The sequence below is a fragment of the Cavia porcellus genome, unplaced genomic scaffold, assembly GCF_034190915.1.
Source record: "Cavia porcellus strain 051 isolate PalLab524CR breed Dunkin Hartley unplaced genomic scaffold, mCavPor4.1 scaffold_61, whole genome shotgun sequence".
NCBI classification, from domain to species: domain Eukaryota; kingdom Metazoa; phylum Chordata; class Mammalia; order Rodentia; family Caviidae; genus Cavia; species Cavia porcellus.
This window is the reverse complement of record NW_026947544.1, coordinates 3,311,482-3,321,159: the sequence shown is the minus strand read 5'-3', so window position 1 is coordinate 3,321,159 and position 9,678 is coordinate 3,311,482.

Below are 9,678 nucleotides of genomic sequence, written 5' to 3'. Positions count from 1 at the left end.
AAATCAGTTTTATTCACTTATGAAGAACTTGGAAAGTTTTTGTGAGATTTGGGGCGTTTCACTGATGATATTTTTGGAAACATTCAATCAAGAGTGTCAACACAGATACTGGAATAAATGCATTATTTCTATCATCTGAGACACTAAACTCTAAAAGTTCTATGATTAAAGTTAGAGCAGGAGGGGCCTGGGGATTTAGCTCAGTAGCATAAGCGCCTGCCTTGCAAGCAGGCAGTCATGAGTTCGATCCCTGGTACCGATAAAAACGAAAAAAAAAACCCACTAAAGTTAGAGCAGGAAGTTTCTATTCTGTGACTCATAAAAAAACAAATAATAATAATAATAATAATAATAAAGGATGATGAGAAAGAGGAGAAAAGAAGAAAATAAAGAGGTCCCATATCTCATATAAGAGAAGCCTGTGATGTAGATCCTACTATATTTATTGAACGATTCTTGGGAAAAAAAAGGTCTGTTTTATATTCTTTTTATTTTACTAAAAAGAGACTAATGATAATAACAGTCAAGCCAAAGATTAGGCCAAACAGGCATAAATTTATCATGAAAATAATAATCCATATCTATATTTTTATCAATTCTCAGGGAGGCTATGGCCAAACACACTCACACTGACACTTATGATGGAGAGAATTAAGTCCTCCCCAAGATAAATTTATGACCTACTCTATTTCTGATATTCACTGCTATCTCTTGAAGTTAATATTGATGCTAACAAAGATTATTTGGTGTTAGATGATTAACTCCAGAAGACTACAAAGGATACAGTCATACAGATAAAAGAAGTCAAAGTCAAAAACAACAAAAGAGTAAATTGAAAAAATAAAGCCCATTTCAGGATTATGAAGATAATTTTCTCATATTTTGCTATTATTAAGAAAAGACTAGAAATTTTGAAAAGAACTGCCCCAACACAAAATAATGGTTTGTAATTCTCCACAGGCTTGATACACTGACCTTGGGAACCACTTAAATAATGCCACCGTAAGCCAGAGATACCAGTAAAACAACAGAAGACATTGAGAAATCTGAAAGATGTTCTCAAAATTGAGACAGATAATTACTCCTAGTTTATATGGATTTTGCAGTACAAGAAACAATTTTTCTCTCTTCTCCTTACTGAGTCCAGTTGATTATAAGAGATCAGCTGTGCAAATTGCACCCCAACCCTCCATCTATAAAAAAACCTTATAATTATTCATATATAATGAGCCAACAAGAGATTATAATAGCTATCATTCAAATTGATCAATACTTGTACAGCATTCTCTGAAATCAAGTCTATCATGTTTCTTTATTTATATTTATTTAAGATTGTTACCTAATCTTGCATTGTTAAAGCTTTTGAACTCCCATCAATTTATTTTGTCTTTATTTTTTTATCTGTCTCTTTCATTTCCCACACACAAAAACAAAATAAAACAAACAAAATGAAGCTAAGATCTTGAGAATAGTTAAGGTTATCCAAAATAAGTGACAAGATGAACTTTAAGTGATTTAAAACTCACAGAGTTCATATAAATTAAACCTTAGTATTTGAGGGCTTAAAATTTATAGATGATTTAAACTATTACATATACTTTATATATAGATTTTCAATTACAACTTCTATAAAATTTAAATTATCTAGAAATAGGTACTCATGATATTAGCCCAAATGATTTTTGGTTTACATGACTCAACCAAGAGCTATTGTAAATCAATTGGTAAGTGTATACATAAATTTTAATGACATCTACCACGTTTTGCCTAACCCAAAGGCTATCAGAAATGGTTTTATAGATATATCATACAATAGTTTAAAAGCTTTTCATTAGTAAACAATAATTTATTAGGTATTATGTTCTGACTGATAATTAATTTTAATGGTTCAGTTCATACTTTAAAAATTGTGCAGTCCTGGATTGGATTCCTGGTAAAGAATCCCAGGAATCCATGAAAAACAGTGTTATGTTCTGGAGTCATCTTAAAGCTTTGTTAAGATTTGTCAGTTGGTACTCCATGGGCTGGAGAAAATACTGGACATGATTTATCTCAATGCATAAAATAAATTCCATGGAATCAATTCATTCTATTTTACTTACTGAAGGAAAGGCCAAAATAATCCCTGCCTTAAGGCTCAGCCTCCTGAGTGCTGGGATTACATGCATGAGCCACACATCCGGCTAGATCAAGCTTTCTATTTTAAGGTGCAATCTACTCACATAAAAGAGGTAGGCATACTATTTCCAGGAAAACATTGATATAACTGATCTTCTAAATGTTGAACAATGGAAGTTTAGAAGCCAGAGCTACAATGATTACTGGAGTTATTGGACAGCCAGTATTTCAGTCTGATCTTCTAAGACCAAGAAGGAACCAAGATATGAGTGCTATAATTTTCACAAGTTGATGAGTCACCTAAAGTCTTGAGCAAGGAAGTTACTAGACTTCTCAGGACAGTAATAAATCAATGCATGGATGTTAAATAGGAAGGCTACCAGAGAGAAAAAATTTTCATTCTTCAACCTGAAGGCATATTATCCAGTAATACCATGACTCATCCCAGAAGCTGTGCTTTCAGGGAAACTGTGAGGTACTAGAAATAACTATGAAAAAAATACAACTGGTAAGATTCAAATGACACTGATATATAGTTACAGAATTATGTTGATTAACACAGGTGCCAATTTGACTTGATCTTGGACACATACACCAAGAAAAAGAAAAGGCATCATTGTCAAACAGTTGCCAACTCACTTCAGTTATTCAATCTAATTTTTATATGGCTACAATAACCTTAACTCTTGATATTTCAAAGACCTTGAGGTATCTTTTAACTCTCTTAAAAATGGTGCTGAAATATGATTGGATTCTGAACTACTCTTTCTATATTATAAATAAATAAATAAACAAACCATCAAACAAACATCACAACTGACAGTTGTGATGGACCCTCAAAAAAATTCCAGGGACAGATATTCTTCCTTTAATTGTGGCCCATTTGAGAAACTTCTCTGCTGAATAACTCATCCAAAAGTTATTGGATGAGTATCTAGAAGAAAGGAAATGTAATAATAGGTTTTTGATGAAAGAAACTTATAAAATGATCTTATTTTAAAAGCTAGAAGAAAAATCTTTGTGAAAGCTCCTTTTTTCTCTGCACTTAGAATTTCTGAATAAATAAATTTTACTAGAATAATTTATTTAAGAATAATGAAAAAGGCAAAGAGAAGTAGACACAGATGTCAAAGAAAGAGAGAGACAGACAGAGATAGAGACAAATGCAGCTAGAAACTTTATTTAGAAATACATCAGATGAAGAACTGACTGTAAATATTTACAATTGAAAAATAAAGAACTCTAATGGAGAGCTGAACCCAAGAAAAAACTGACAGGCAAATCATGCAGAAGCTGCAAAACCCAAAACCTAGCTATCTACCCTGCCTTACATTCAACAAAATTAAAAAAAAAAAAAAACAAGTAGGTACTGACCTAATTTTCAAAACAAATATTGTATTTAGTATATAAAAATGTATACTTCTGCATATGCATTTTTCATTATTAATAATAACCATAGTGATAAAAGCTACGAGAAAATATAAAAATTCATTGTTTTTTTCTGAGTTTTTGATCCAGTCTAGCTCATCTTCTTTAGATATGACAGATTACTTCAATCCAAGTACTTCTTATATTCTTGCAAACAGTGGTTGAATGGCTTCAATTCCACCAAAGTGCAAAGTGAAACTGGTAATCAGAAGAGTCATGTATTAACTTCAGTTTACATATTTATTTATGTGTTATGCTCTAACAATACCTGGGAAGATGACAGTTGAAAAAAATCTCCAATAGTAAGCACTTACATTCAAGCCAGTGTGTGGTAAGTTAAAGGAGGTATGTTACATTGTTATGGCTAGAGAGATGGTCCCAGCTGTCACTCCATGGCTGTGCATGTTGCAGAAATTTCACCCATGCCTAAGCTTCATTAGCTGTTTGCTGATACTTCAATTGTGCCCAAACTATGTGTACTATAGTTGGCTGCCAGTGAGAGCAGGAATATATGTAGAGGTAATTCTGTGTGAAAATTATAGATCCTGGAAGATAACTAGAGATTCAATAGTAAGAAAAATGTTCTCCTTTCTTTCTTTCATTCTTTCTTTCTTGCCTTCCTCCATTCTTTCTTTCTTTCCTTCTTTGCTTCTTTATTTTCACTTTTACTTGTTTTTCTGAGTAATTTGTTAATTTTGTTCTTTTGAAGTTTTTTTAATTAGTATTTTTTGTCTCCCTCAATTGGCTTCCTCAGCATTTTCCTGGTAATTTAAGTAAACTTCCTTGACTGTTGTGCTTTCTTTCTTGACTACTTTTTCTTCTTTTGGGGTGTAGAATACAGATTGTACACTGATAATGGACATGAAATACTGATCCTTATTTTCTGTTTGAGCTACACTGGAACAAGGAATTTTTCCTGCTTTTTTTTTTTAACCCACTTAAAACCCTAAAATAGTGATTTGTGAAACTCACACAATAAACAAAATACACATAGATGGTAAAAATTCTTTAACCACTGTAATATTAGTAATATTAAAATGTTTCACCTAGAAAATCTACCATCTCATTCATGTAAGAATGCTATGCTCTTCACATTATTCTTGTATGCAGAAGAGTCAAACATTAGTCACATTCTGATAAGCAATTTAGGATGAAATCATATTATTACAGACTACCAGATATTTTAATTCCAATTATTAAAAAATACAAATTATGGTTAATAATGTTAGTTACAGAAAATTTAACCTCATAATGTTAGATTCACTAATAGAAGTATTGTCTAACTCCCAGTGATGTGAGACATTTGGCTAGACTTTTTAATCTTCTAGCCAACATTTACATTTTAGCTCATCTAAAGGAAAATTCCATGGGCCAAGTTGCCTGAAACAGGTGGGGTCATGCTAGCATTTATATGCTTCTGAAATAGTCTGGCATAGTAGTTTTTTGCTCAACAAATACAATATATAAATGAGGAATATAAAAATATTGGACATTTATTGAAAGAAGTTTAATTTCATGTCCTGTAAATAGAGCACTATCTAATTATTCCTCAATAATCTAGAACTTATCAAAGACCATTACACTCAATTTGGAAATCCATTGCAAGTGCCGGTTCATCACATAACTCATGGACAAGCAACTAACATTCTTATTTTTCTAGCTTGCTTACTTTAGTGTTAGTTAATATTGAAAACCAGTCCTGGTTATAATTGAGGGTACAAAGAATTTTGCCAAATTATTTTAAGCCTTGCCAAAGTACTGGCAGAGAGCCATATAAATATGCTTATAGTTTATGCAATGCTGAAAATTTGAGTCAAAATACTAAGAAGCAATATTGGTTATGTGAATAAAGTACTAACAATGAGATCATTAGAAGCTTCCACTGAGGAAAATTAAAACACCTCAATCTATTCAACACTGTTCCTTCTATGGAAAATAATTTTCCTTCTCCTGTAAGTTAAGATAAAGTTAGTATTAGGGAAAATGAAACGGAGATTCCTCTTTCTGGAAAGTACTCTCACAGTAAGAAGCAGACACATTTTAGAAAACATTGTAGTTTAAAATATAGTAATGGTGGATCCACTTAAATGGGAATTGAAGGCTTTGGTCCCTCACAGGACTCCTCAATAATAGGGAGATTAAAGAGAATAAAACAAAACAAATCAAAACAAAAACAGAACAAAGCAAATTAGGTACAAACAATGAAAATCACACAGAATTTCAGAACAAGACAACAAGAAATCAATAGAGGCTACAATGATATCTGGTTTTTTCATTTTTTTATTTTGAGAAAACTAGAAAAACTGAAAAAAGGTATAAATAATACAGAATTTCAAAAAGATGTTAATACTAAGAAAGCATGAGTTGAAAAATTACATATTGTCATCTTAGAAATAGTTGTTCAAGTTACAAAATCAAAACATAAAAAGTAGATAGTAAATCAAACAATGAAAGTGCAAACCATTCTGTTTAGTAACCCAATAAAAACTTAATAATGTGATTATCTACCTTACACACTTAAACATATACACAGTTATGTCATATAAAATACTTTCTTTTACCTTTTATTTTTATAGTATCAGTTATACATTTTGGATCTTATTGTTCCTTAAGTTTTTATTATTTATGCTAAAGACATAATGTGATATTTACAAACATGAGTGTTGTTTTGTTTATAAAGATAGTCTCAATTTGTCTCCAATTATTTATAAAGCCTCAAGATTGTCCTTTTTATAGCTGAGTAATATTCCATTGTATAAAATAATACTTTCTATCTACTCTGCAGTTGATGAACATTTTGAGTTTCCAATATTTAGCTATTATAAATTGTGCTGCTGTGAACCTGGATGCACATATGTTACTGCGACATGACATTTTCAGTTTTTCAGGGAAAATAGCTAGGAGTGAAATAGCTGGATTTGTAGAAGCAATTGAAGCTGGAGATTGATCTCATGTGTGTGGATAAAGCAAGGTAAGCCCAGAAAAAACAGAGACCAAAGCAAACTATATTAACAAGTTGTTCCAGCACCAAGAAGTCCAGGAGTCCAGGATGCCAACCAATGGTTTGTTAGAAAGAAAGGCTGAAACTAACGTTATCTTTTCCAGTGTATAAATGAAGGTGCTATAGGGGTTGAGCAGTTCCTTTCCTCCCATTAGGAGTGTAAGGGATCCACCTGACTGCAGTTTTTTCTTTCTTTATTTTTCTCATCCTTTCAAATTCCTTTACCCCAAGAACATCAGGAGCCTTATTGGGTCGTGGCATAGATTGAATGTAACTTTCAGTCCAAGTTATTTGACGAATCTCTATACTGATTTCCATAGTGGCTGCACCCATCCACACTCATACCAACAGTGGAACAGTGTTCCTTTTCTTTGCAGTATCACCAACAGTTGTTAGCAGTTGATTTTTTTGATCGGAACCATTCTTTCTGGATTGAGAAGAAAAATCAATGCTGTTTTAGTTTGCATTTCTTGAATAACCAGTTATGGTGAATATATATTCATGTATTTATTTTCCATTTACATATCTTCATCTGAGAAATGTATGTTCATCTCAGATGCCCATTTTTGGAAAGGGTCTTTCAATTTGATGGGTTTGATGTTTTTTACTTCTTTATATGTTCTGGATGTAAGTCCTTTGTTTGAGAGACGCGATCTAAAATTATTTTCCATTCTGTGTTTTTTTTTTTACTTTGTTGTTTATTTATTTTGATATATAAAAACTCTTCTTAATGAGATCTGAGTTGTTGATTCTTTGAAGGTTTTCCCATGCATTTTGCATTTTATTTCTGAACTACTGGCCTACCACTATGTTTTCAAGATTTCTACCTGCCTTACATTACAATAGATCTTAGTGTTTCTGTTTTGATATCTAGGTCTTTGATCTATTTTGACTTTAGTTTAGTGCACGATGATAAGTATGGGTCTAGTTTAGTTTTCAGCTCATAAAAAGCCAGTTTTTTCAGCACACTTAATAAAGAGTCTATTTTTATTCCAGTGAAACTGTTTGACCCCACTGTCAATGATAAGGTGATTGAATGTGTTTATATTTGTGGTTGGGTAGTCTAATTTGTTATGTTGACTTCCAGTCTGTTTTTATTCTAGTACCATGCTGATTTTATTGTAGTAACTTTGTAATATAACTTCAATTCAGAGATTGTAATGCTTTTTGCCTTGCCTTTGTTGCTCAGAATTTTCTTTGCTATTTTAGGTCTCTTTTGGCTTCAGATGAATTTTAGAAATAATATTTCCAAATCTGTGATATATGCTAATGGTGTTTTGATGGGAATTGCATTAAATCTATATAATAATTTTGGAAAAATGATCATGTTCTTAATTTTTGTTCTTCCTACCCATGATTAAAAAATATCTCCATTTTCTGAGATCTGAATGCTATTAATTTTTGCCTGGTGACTTTGTATGCAGCTACATAAGTAAATATGATTATTTCATCAAGAAGTCTTTCAATGGGGTTTTGGAGGTGTTCTATGTAGAGTGTCATGTAATAAATAATGATAGTTTTATAATTTAGACTATCTATAATAGTGATAGTCTTTCTTTCCTGTCTCTTTCTCTTCCTGGTATAATTCCTGTAGCTAATATTTCCATGAGTATATGATGGAATTTTATACGTTGAAGCATCCTAGCATTCCTGGAATGAATAATATTTGATCATGGTGTGTAATCTTCTTGATGATTTGCTGCATTCTGTTTGCCAGTATTTTATTGAGGATTTTGGCACCCATATTCATTAGAGAGATTGACTTGTATTTATCTTTTTAGGTTAGATTCTTCTCTAGTTTTGGTACAAGGATAACACTTGCTTTCAGGAATGAGTTAGGTAGAATTGCCTCCCTTTCAAATTCATTGAAGAGTTGGAGGAGACTATAAGACTTTAAGTCTTCAGTGAATTTCTATAGAATTCAGCTGTGTAAACATAAGGACCTGTGCTTTTCTTAGTTCATAAGGTTCTGATAATATTTTCTATTTTATTAACTGAAATTGGTTTATTCAGCAGTTTTACATCTTCTTGACTCAAATATGGCTGTAAATAGGCAGATTTCTCACAATACTGTCACTAAAATTCTCACTTGCAGAATAGTACATGAAAGTGCCAACCATGAGTTTAAGTGAGCATTAGCTTCAGTAGTTCACAATAAGGATCTGTCTTTATCTCTATGCATGTCAAAACATTGGATTTACCACACATGTTTCTGTACTCATGGAATAGGCTCTATTTCAGTAAGTTTAATATGACTAAACATCCTAATTGAGAGAAACAAGGGCATATTTTCAAGCATTGCCTAGAACTTCTAAAAATACTAACACCTTCAGCTGTGCAGGCTATTACTAGGCTAAATCCAAATTTCCTGCCAAATCTGTGTCCATGCTGCATGAATAGCTCACATTTTAAGAAGTGTTTTAAATCTAAATTTTACAAAAATAGCACATTGTTTCAGAGAGGAAAAAAAAAAAACATGCCCAAAGGACCCAGTTGAAACAGATTTATCCATTCTAAATCAGACAAGCAACAGACCCCCAGTGTCCCTTTTTCCCTGGTCTGCTGAATAGATTTACCAGTGGTTTCTCATACTCATTTTTTGGAAAATAAAAGCCAATTTTAATTTTCACTGAAATTACCTCTCTACTCCTTAACCTCACTTGTGAAGATGACAGAGATGAGAATTTAAACAAGTAACTTTATTTTTCCAAGAGTATTTCAGTGCAGAGACTACTTGCACTACTAAACTAAATGGAAAACTTCTTAGTGGATTAGTTGATACTGATGTTACCACACTAAAAAACCTATCTTGGATGCCTACTTTGATGAATAAATACCTCCTCAGATTTGATAGGCTTAGGTTCCTATCAGTCTTTATTGCCCCTTTGTTGTCCATGACAGACATACAAAGTAACATTGCTTACTGTGTGCCTAATTTTACAAAGAAAATATGAAATTGAATTTGTGACGAAGGCCATTTGTTCTTCTGTGTAGGAAAAGCTCAAGATTTTACTAACAATGGTGAGAGAAAAGGTACAAATACATATTTTCAAGCCTATGCTATTTCTACTGTTATTAAAGCCCTAAAGGCTTTAGTAAGGAGAACTGCTCAATACTTTACTGTTCTAACT